This window comes from Wyeomyia smithii, chromosome 1 (genome assembly GCF_029784165.1).
Source record: "Wyeomyia smithii strain HCP4-BCI-WySm-NY-G18 chromosome 1, ASM2978416v1, whole genome shotgun sequence".
Lineage (NCBI taxonomy): Eukaryota > Metazoa > Arthropoda > Insecta > Diptera > Culicidae > Wyeomyia > Wyeomyia smithii.
The window spans coordinates 202439804-202451286 of NC_073694.1; the positions used below are offsets into that span (position 1 = coordinate 202439804).

General features: G+C 36.2%; 1 protein-coding gene across 2 annotated transcripts in view; it reads left to right on the forward strand.

Annotated features, from left to right (window-relative positions):
* Positions 1-11175, forward strand: part of LOC129717793 (uncharacterized) — a 246033-nt gene extending 234858 nt beyond the window's left edge. For both annotated transcript variants that reach the window (XM_055667967.1, XM_055667976.1), the window contains exon 10: positions 8653-11175. The gene's annotated coding sequence lies outside the window, so the exon portion shown is untranslated. The remainder of the gene's footprint in view (positions 1-8652) is intronic.
* Positions 11176-11483: the final 308 nt, after the last annotated feature.

Sequence of the window (11483 nt, forward strand, 5' to 3'; positions counted from 1 at the left end):
TAGAAGCTTTCGTTTTTTTGTGTTCTACAAAGTTGTGTGTTTGGGTGATGTACAATTACATTCAGAACATAGTGGCCTCCTATTATGTTACAGTTAGTTAAATATTTAAAAAAAATCTAATTTTAGGGACTAGTCAAACATGAAATGTTATGTCTGCAAAACAGAATAGTTAGAAGAACGGTATTTTTAGCAAAGTTTTACGTGACAATATCATCTACAACTTTGCTGAAAAATTGAAATTTGCAGCGCTACTGGCGGCAGAATTCTGAACTAAAACTTTTTGTTAATTTTGCAGGCTTTTATATATGCTGAATGACTTCTGCTGAATGATTGTAAATAAAAGCATTTTTAAGCTAATAGATCAGCTCCATCTGAGCGCCCTCCGTGCAACATTTTTTCACATGGTTTTCAACTATTCTTCCTTGGCTCACCAAGCCAGCACCGAAATTGTCAGTCCACAAATCGTAGGAACGTTTTTCGCCGAAATGTGTCTCTTGCTGTGGTTCCCCTTACTTGGTTCATCAGGTTGTCAATTCGAAAAAACTGTGTAGCAACTATCTTCGGTGTGCTGACTACAGTTCGACACTCCACTACATCCTGGGCCTTCAGTATCCGCTTCTGGTTCTGCGACTGCTGCTCAGGTCTCTTATCAATCTCAATCAGGTAGTTCTGTTTCCGCTATTACTACGGCAGCTACAATAAAAACTCCACGGCAGTCTCTTCAAAGTTCGGTGGAAATAATTTACGCGGCGTGTGAAGCTTCGTTCATGTGTTTCGTCGCAGTTCTCAAATAAATCGGGAGCTCCGCAAGGTATAAATATGGGGCCCTTACTTTTCACGGTAATGTTCAATGATGCAATCCTACGGTTACAAGTTGGCTGTATGTTGGTATACTCAGATGACCTAAGGCTGTATCTGGTAGTTCATAGAATCGACGATAGCCGTCGTTTGCAAGATATGTTGAATGTTTTCGCCGATTGTTGCCAAAGGAACTAGCTGGAATCAGTATTGAAAAATGTGACATTCCACCGTATTTGAACCCGATTATGTTCGAATACTTCTAAAGGCCGAAAAAGGCAAAAATAGAAAATAATCCCAAATTGAGCACAGAACCACCGAAAAGTGCTTCCAAAGGCCAGAAAAGGCCGGATTAGAAAATGAACCCAAATTGAGCTCAGAATCGTCGAAAAGTGCGTAAGACCATAAAAAAATGATTTCGAAATTGAGCTCAGAATCACCGAAGAGTACCTCCTAAAGCCAGAAAAGGCCAAAATAGAAAAACATCCCAAACTGAGCTCAGAATCACCGAAAAGTGCATCCTGAGCCAGAATAAGCCAAAATAGAAAATGATCACAAATTCAGCTCAGAATCGCCGACAAGTGCTTCTAAGGGCCAGAAAAGGTCAAAATAGAAAATGATCCCAAATTGAGCTCAGAATCACCGAAAAGTGCTTTTAAGTGCTAGAAAAGTTCAAAATGAAAATTGATCCCAAATTGAGCTCAGAATCACCGAAAAGTGTTTCTAAGGGCCAGAAGAGGACAAAATACAAAATGATCCCAAATTGAGCTCAGAATCGCCGAAAAGTACTTCTAAGAGCCAGAAAAGGCCAAATAGAAAAAGATCCCAAATTGAGCTCAGAATCACCGAAAAGTGCTTCTAAGTGCTAGAAAAGGTCAAAATGAAAATTGATCCCAAATTGAGCTCAGAATCACCGAAAAGTGCTTTCTAAGGGCCAGAAAAGGCAAAAAAAAAATAATTCCAAAATGAGCTCAGAAGCACCGAAAAGTGTTCCCTGAACCAGAAAAGGCCAAAATATAAAATGATCCCAATTAACGCTCAGAATCCCGAAAAGTGCTTTCTAAGGGCCAGAAAAGGCCAAAATAGAAAATGATTCCAAATTGAGCTCAGAATCACCGAAAAGTGCTTCTAAGTGCTAGAAAAGGTCAAAATGAAAACTGATCCCAAATTAAGCTCAGAATCCCCGAAAAGTGCTTTCTAAGGGCCAGAAAAGGCCAAAATAGAAAATGATTCCAAATTGAGCTCAGAATCACCGAAAAGTGCTTCTAAGTGCTAGAAAAGGTCAAAATGAAAATTGATCCCAAATTAAGCTCAGAATCCCCGAAAAGTGCTTTCTAAGGGCCAGAAAAGGCCAAAATAGAAAATGATTCCAAATTGAGCTCAGAATCGCCGAAATCTGCTTCTAAGGGCCAGAAAAGCACAAAATACAAAATAATCCCAAATTGAGCTCAGAATCGCCAAAAAGTGCTTTCTAAGGGCTAAAAAAGGCCAAAATAGAAAATGATCCCGAATTGCGCTCAAAATCGCCGAAAAGTGCTTCGCCGAATGCCGGAATAGGCCAAAATAGAAAATGATCCCAAATTGAGGTTAGCACGGCGTGTAAAAAGAGCAACTTTATTTTAGAAAAATGGGCATCGCCAAAATCTTCACCATTTGAAAATATAGCTTTTTACCTTTCATTTGGGACCCTCCGGAAAATCATCCATCGCGGGCTTTCGGACAACTTTTTTGACGTTGGACTAACGTCTATATCGAAGTTTGGCACCTGAATTTGAAAATCTAGTAATTCAACCAGGGAAAACCAGGAAAAATTGGTCAGGTTTTGAGCGCTTATATATCAGTCATTTCTTTTCAGAATTTCGAGCTTTTGGCATCAACCGATCAGAAATTCTTTTACGGTTGAATTTACGTAACAAAAATTACCTATTGTTCGAGATACACTATTGAAAGATTGATAAATCACATCGATTGTCTAAATCATACCGAGCAACCAATCACCACCTCTCTTCACAAGCACAGTCGACACTAACGGATACAACCGATCTGACTTTGTAAACAGTCTCGCAGCTTTCAACCAATAACGAGCTCGCTTTCGGTAGCTGCAACAGGTGTTTCAACATCATTTTAAAAAGTGCTTCTTTTATCATTCCCACTGAACAGATTCTAAACACGAATGGCTTGATTGATAGGGGAAATATTGCGCAAGATTGTCATATACTAATTTAAATATGTTTTCGATACTAAGCTAGCTAAAAGTTGTGTTAAAAGTCGTGCACATTCAACCAATCACAAGCTCGCTTCCCCTTTGCTCGCGGATGGATTTTTGCTTTGGGCTATATAATAACCTGCGTCGTCTCATAGTAGTCACCAGTTAACAAGTGGAAGGCCACTAGAACGGTCTTGAATAATAAGCAGCGGTGGCTGATTCCAGTGGCGAAACTGAGCTGCAGCAGAACCAGGCAGCAGCGGCGGAGGATAGCTTATGCGTGTTTATAGATAGTTGTATCGGATGTATGGATAGGAAAAGCGTGTGTATGGATAACTTTAGCATGTGTGTATTAAAAACTATAGCTACAGCGTGTGTATGAATAGTTTTAACGTGTGTATAGATAGTTATAGCATGTGTGTGGATAACTATAGCGGGTGTTTATCGAAGATTATTATTGTCATTAAAAATATTAAAACGTCTTAAGCGTCCTAACGAACACAGTTGTGAATTTGATTTTACAGCAGCGATTTTAACTTCTTCAGCCAGACTTTATTCATCGAGAAAAAATTACTGCCTATGAATGATCAACACTTATTTACTAAAAATTTCATTTAGATCAAAACAGGTTCTTTTGAGTGTCATAAATTATTGGTAAAAAGAATTGCAAGTTTTCTCAAAAAGCATTCATTAAATTTTCATTTTTGTTTCTCGGTCCGCGGTTTTGATTTTGTTTCTCGCACACAGAGAAAGAAACAAACTTGTCGCTATCGTGAAAAATAACAAAACAATTCGAAATGCTCTAAATCACAATTGAAGAAGTTAAGATATTTTCCTGTCACTCGCCAAAACCTTGATAACAATTACCGAAAAACGTGTAATTGAGCTCTTGCTGTATTAAGTTATTGAAATAGACGTATTTTTTGTTTAAATACATGAAGTTATATGCTGGGCTGGAGCTAACCTAGCATGAGTTTTATCAATTTAATGTCAAACAATTTTTGAATTTAAAATTTTCGTTTGAATCGTTCTGGGCTCCAATTTCAGATAGTTTCGTTAAGTTTGCTTTTTGCTTAGATAGGAAAATTTTACCAATTCGCTCAATTAAATGATTGTCTTGGTAGTGCAGCTACGAACAAAGGTTTGATTCAAATATGTATGAAATGACAGCGATCAAATAAAAGATATCCATTCTTTTAGTATATATTATTATTTATAACGTTTTAACGTCTCAGCATCCAGAAATGCACTGTTAGATAAAATTGCAGCAAATACTAGAGTTGCAATTCTCTCTATTATTTGTTTTAATGGAAAATAAGAATACCGTAGTCCAACGTCATGCGGTCGTGTCTTGAATACCACCAATACCATTTTTTTTTTCTTCAAAAAGTATTCTGACAGCAAAGCGTTTAACTACCGAGAGGATGGTACGGTGCTACAAATGAAAATAAAAATGCAAGAACTTTCGAAAAGACGCAATGAAGATTGTAGGTTAAGTCGAGTGCAACTTTCGACCATACTAGATTTTTTTCAAACACCCCTAAAATTTGAAATTATGGTCAAAATGCTGGTTTTTTCACCTCAGCGCATAAAAATTATTCTTAACTCATTTGTTTTTCAACCGATTTTGAATGTTTTAGGCGTTTTGAGAAGGGGAAAAATAGAGATTATAAAATATATACAGGTTTGTACTAACTTTATTAAAAGATGTGAGTTATTCGAGCGTAAATCTAATGTTTCAAGCTTCTCCACGCAAGTTTTCAACTTCACTTGAAATTTGTCAGTTATTTTTGTAAGAAAAGTACTACAAGTACACAAACACTTTGAAACTTTATTCAATTACGAATAAAATAGAAGCTGTTCTATGTGAATCGGCAGATATTTCGCTGAGTTATATGTTTCTTAAGAAAATCAGAATTTTTCACTCTCATCGAACAATAATATTTGGACTGTTTATTTTACGGTACTATGAATGGAAAAGAATGCAAGTACTTCTAATGTGACCAAGTGTAGGTTGGTGTTGCCTCATGATTGGAAAAATACTATTAAAACGAAGCAATGCACACTGTTTCCAAAGCTGCAAAAACGTGATCGAAGTTATTTTGACCCAAAAACATTGATTTTAGAGCCGAAACGTCTTCAGCAAAGTTGTTCTATTAATTATTCTCCATATCATAGCAGTTGCAATTCCATGATTAGTCCACTCAACAGTGAGAAACGAGTTTTACTTTTCTTATTTTGGAATATAAAAATCCACTTTGTTCAGCAAAGTTGTAGCAAGTTTTAAAAGAAACAACTTTGTGGAAGACAGAATACTTCTATCTATTTATTTAAATGGATTTTTGTGGAGTTTTCTATAGATTGCTATTAAAAAAAATTTTTTTTTGCTATTTAACTTTTTATAGTGATTTTCTACAATTTTCGAATGTTCTACAAAACTGTTTGCTACAATGAAACAAACAATATCACCGAAGAAAGTTCATTTTTATCTCACATATATTTTTGGTTGTTGACGATTTTTTCTAGAATAATATGCTAATTTTCACTAATTACTCTTAACTCAAAAAACAATGATTTTGTAGTAATAGTGTCATCAGTAAAGTTGTTCTATTAATTATTCTCCATTTTGTAGAAGTTAGAATTTTCTGATTAATCTATCTAAAAGTGAGAAATGAGCTTTATTTTTCTCATTTTTGCATATAAAAATCCACTTTCCCGAGTAAAGTTTTAGCACATTTCGTAAGAAACAACTTTCTCGAAGACACTAGACTTGTATCTGGCCATTTAAATGAACTGTTGTGAAGTATTCTCTAGAATGCCCCTTAAAATCTTAATTTTTTTAATATTACTTTTCATAGTGATTTTCTAAAAAATTTCAATGTTCTACAATGTTGTTAACTACAATGAAACACACAAGTTCACCGAAAAAAGTTTATTTTTATCTCTCAAGTTTACTTAGTTATTAAAGATTTTTATTAAAATAATGTACTTATTTATTAACAAATATCTGCACAGGAGACAGCGAGAGACAAATGCCTGGAATATCTGGACTAAATGACGTTTTACTTATACTTGAATATAGAAAAGGTTTAGTCTGCAGATATTTACAAATTTTAAATATCTGTTAGTAAATTAGTGCATTGTTTCAATAAAAATTGTCAATAACCGATGAAATATGACAGATAAAAATTAACTTTCTTTAATGGAATTGTGTGTTTTGTGATAGTAAACAACAATGTAGAACATTGAAAAATTGTAGAAAATCACCACTAAATGTTATATTTAAAAAAATGATTTTTAGTGGCCATCTGTAGAAACCTCCACAAAAGTCCATTTAAAAAGACAGATAGAAGTATGGTACCTTTTATAAAGTTGTTTCTTAATAAAATGTGCAACAACTTTGCCGACCAAAGTGAATTTTTATATGCAAAAATAAAAAAGTAAAATTCGCTTCTCACTGTTAAGTTGATTAATTACAAAATTGCAACTTCTATGAAATGAAGAATAACTAATGGATCAACTTTTCTGGAGGCACTAAGGTTCTAAAATCTAGTTTTTTGGGTCAAAATATTTTCGATCACGTTTTTGTTACTATGGAAACAGTGTGCAATGGCTAGAGAAGCGTTACGGAACATCTGCTCCAGCTAGTTTAATTGCTAAATATTTGTTCGCACAATTTGTCGTGATAGTACCTCTACAATTGACGCTCAAAAAGGCAGTCGATCCCAGGCTTCTGGAAATTTCCGTGACAGCAAATTTTAAACTAATTCGGCTCTCATTGTATAGCGCAGCTCTTCTTGCTGCCCATACGTTCGGTACACAGCCCGACAGCCCGATGCTATAATGCAAGCGAGGTAGTGCGGAACACTTTTTTTTTTCTTGTGTGTGGGAGAGGAGTGTTCATCATGGCATCGGACTAAGAAAAAAGAGAAACGAATGAGTGCGAGTCTAATATCATCGATGACAGCCGCAGCCGATCAAAATGAACAGAGCTAGGCTGTCATGTCTGAACGTACAAAATACATACACAAGAATGAACTGTCGTCTGCAACACAAGACAGTTTCGTTGCCTTTAGCTGTATGTGAGCTCTCATGCATAGCTTGTTTGTACATGAAGCTGTTAGAGTGTAAAGAGAGAGCAGTCGTTAGTATAGTGTCGCACCGCAGTCATTTTCTGAAGCCTGGCAGGTCGAAAAATATCAAAAAATATTTGTTGAATAGTGCTCAATTTAGTTCGCCGACTACCTTGAGCATAGTAAAACAATCGGCCGCATATGCTGAAGAAAAAAATACAACACTCTCGCTCACTTTTTTCGCGATAAGACTGATAGTTTGAAAGAATTTGGGAACGAGTTAGTTCTTCGCCCTCCATATTCGTTAGATTTCACCGTACACGGTTATATTCTGTGTCTACGTTTGAAACTATTTTTTTTTTCTCTCAGCATTTAGCATTTTGTGTAACTTCTGTTGTTTTCTTGTAGATGAGCTTTAATATTTTCTGCTTGTTAGCACTAGCATTAGGCCAGTTAATTTTCTACGTTACTTTACCTCTAATTGTGTTGATGGTAGAAAGTACATGTTGGTTAACTTTTTTTCGAATCATTTCCTATTTTGGTTATTGATCGCAGACACATCTGTTCATGACAGTTAAAAATGTCCAAACTTGAGAGTACAAAACTCAAATTTTGCAGTATTTTGAAAGTGGTACTTATTAGGACGCCAGCGCGTCGCAATATGTTTTCTACACCGCCGTCACCGATGATATGATTGGCGCACAGGTCCGATAGGAGCATTTGTGAAAAGTTTTAGCCATATCAAAAATAATCGTTTGAAATGGTTGGGCAATGATTTTATCACAACAACCGAATCCCATGGTTTGAAAAATCTTTATTGGACGAATTTGTTGTTATTTGTTTTCACTTCTTCTTTTAACATCCATTCCACCGTAAAATTGCCGCTTGCCGCAGTCGTAAAAAAACATGGCCTGCTTGCCAGGTTTGTGACACTTGAGGGTACTTGTGGAGACACAAACAATTTCTGCGTCTTCAATCGCAGTAAGTAAAGAATTCTCAAATTTTTCAAATACTCTTTTGCACCGCCAAGTGTGAGGTTATGCTATACATCACGCTGTGTTTGCGATTACAATACTTTATCAGCGTGAGGTTTCAATTTACAGCCCTTGAAAACCGAACTGAAACTGAAACTGGAAAACTATTGCTTTTTTTCCTTCCTGTCCACAAATGGGATGGAAGCGAATATGGCACTAAAAGCTTCCCACGCCCAAGCCGAGTGCAACCGAATGAAGTGAAGTGAAAAGTGATTCCCTTAGACGTAAGTTTTCCCGTACGTGCTCTCGCGTTCAGTCAGAGACCCAGTCGCATAAATCACTATCATAGGATCTAGGAATTACCCTTTATGCCACCCGATCCCTTGGAGTATATTATTTCTACTCGAAACCGACTAGCAACCAGGAAGTGCGCTAGCGAATAGAGTGTGGGACGGTGCCAGATCAGGTTGACGTCAATCGTTTTACTTTTTTTCCATTCTAGTTTGTTTTCCAATAAATTACGAGCCGTAATTTATTTGATTTTGTCGCGTTAAGTACCGAAATCAGAGATTAAATGATTTTTTTCCATTCTTTTCCGCAGAACTCCTTAGCAACTCATCCACCAAAAAATACGTAGCATAATCCGTGTAGCCAAAACATGATGAAAATGTCAAACCCACACCCATAGGCGCGTATGCTTAGTAACGTAAGTAACGTCATCATGCAAATAGAAGAGCATAGCAACCCAACAAACAAATCAGGTTCCAATAGATAGAGCAACAGGAGCAGTCATCATCAATCGGAGCAACCCAAAGAAAAAGGCGCACACGCACACCTGTGAGTACTTGCTAAGAAAAATGGATCAGTGTTTTTATATACCCCACAGAAGCAAATGAATACCAAATAATAATCGATGTAGATGTTAACCTTACACTACCGAAGCAAAACTATTGAAAGAGTGTAACCATTGCATTGTACCATTTTTTCTGGCTGGAATTATTCTAAAATCACATGTATCCAACGTTACACGAAACTGATAGAAAATTACCACCACCATCACCACAACCAGGCGGGTAAGCAAATAACCATCACGATGTTGTTTATTCCATGGTGATTTCCAAACGATAAAGAGATGATAAAACAAATATTGCCTTCCCAAGTGAAAAAAAAAAACTGTTACGATATTTTTATCATATTCCGCCGCCAAAGAGACGCGTTACGAAGCTAATAAACAACAAACAAAAGCACTCACACGACACACACACACACACTTCAAGTCGATTTGAAAGATTATAAAATCAAAATTAGCCACAAACTGTAAGCGAATGAAATCCGCACTTATTCTTTCTACCGAATCTCGTTGTTTGTAGATCTTTTTTATATTGATGAATATATATATTAGATACTAATTCGTTCAGCCTCTTAACGAGCGGCGTAAAATCGAAACACTTGTTTTTGCACCCTCTAAAAGAGAGAGCGCGAGAGAAAGAGAGAGTTTATAAAAATCAACAAATTGGACACCTAGCTAAGAGTTTTGTTTAATGACGAAAAAATATTAACGAAACAAAACAACAACAAAAGAAACATTAATAAAGAAATTGAGGTAAAGCTTAATTCTACATTAACACTATAAAAAACCAATTCACGAAAGGAAACTTTTGGAAAAGTGTATAAAAGCTATAAAGATCAGCGCGATTTTCGATCAACACGGCGAAGGAAGTATATTAAAATTATCTTAGAAAGTAGTGTTAAACAATAAACGAAACAAGACATAGAGACTGTATCTACCGAAATAAATAAAACAAAAATTGAATAATTAGGCAATTCCTTACTAATTTAGGTCACCGTTCACCTCCTTCCTAGTGGTTCCTTCAAGTCTATCGTACTTCCAGTCGAATGATTTCAGCTTAGCGGAATAAAAAAACAAAAACCAATTTCTGCTGATAATGGTGTTAGAAAATATATATATGAAAAAAAAACTCATCGACGTCGACGAAATTTTAATAAACCAACATAAAGTAGATTTTGTAAGCAGCAGCAGCCAAGCTGTCCAAGGGAAGCACGCTGACATTATTAAATAACTAACCACGATGATAAATAATCCATTATAACATACGGGTAGGGCCTATCATTTGACCATACTTCCGTAAGTGTGTGTGTGATTCTCATCTTGACGGCACTCGAGACGAAGAGAAAGAGAATCTCGTCTCGAGAAGAACTGCCGCAGATTAAAACCACTACTGGATGTGTAGCAGATTTAGATCTTTTTATTGGCCCCTATTATTGATAACAAAACATCCAAAACCATGTAAATGTAAGCAACATATGCAAGCTATAGTTGCAGATATAATCAATGAAAAAAAAAAAAGAAAAAAAAACTAGTCGAACGCGTTTTATCAGAAGTATATAAGCAAAACAAACTGTCTGCAAACAGATATCTAATCAATAGCCAGTGTGATGGAAGTAAACAAACGTGTGTTAGCCAGCCATGAATCGGCAAATAGTCATTAAAAAAACACTAGGATTAACTGTTTTAGAAGATTTCAATAGTTGTTTAAACAGAGTAAACCAGATGTATAACACTATGAAACAAATCGAACAAATGATGGAAAAAATGTGCTTTTCAGAGATGTTGAATCGCGGGTCGATTTACATTATAACCTATGTGTGAAAGATAACAACCTCTGTGTTAAAACCACCGGCCGTACCTTTTCCCTGGAAGCCAGGTGACACTACGCAATGTTTGCAAAAATCCCGTCTACTCTCACCCACAAGAGCGTGCGGCAAAAACTTTTGAAACCCAGGTTCCACGTTGGGCTCCCTCCACCCATTGTCTCATCATCGCTGCTTCAAAACTGCTGAGTGGGAATCCCAAAAGCAGCTTGCCTTCCGCCTCCTTCCGACAGATAACGTCAATTACAGCACTAATTTTTCCACTCTCATACCAATGCTGTTTACCGTTTTTCCAAACCATACACCAATGTGACAAAAACAAGCTCTAACTACCGCAAAGACATTGTTGAAAGAAAAAAAAAGAAATAAGATAAATAAACCTGAATGTGTTCATTTAACAAGCAAACAAACAAAAAACCAGCACTAAAGCAAATTATAAAAAAAAAAACAAGACAGGTTCAATCATTATCATCACAGTGCAAACCAAAAATAAAAATAGAGAAGAAAAATCACCTCCAAACCACGAAATATTTGTATGGGGACTTTCAAACCCCGCGGAAACCGAAAGCCAGCCGAACACAAACACACGAGAGAGAGAGAACCCATTTTTACTAGCCTAACAGATCCTACCAGAAAAAAAAACCAAACACCGATCCGCTAACGTTGTTAGAAAGTTGTGCATTGCTAAAAACATTGTTGCATGTGAAAGCTTCACCCATATAACAAGATCTTTACAAAACGGCTAAGCCATAGTGTAAT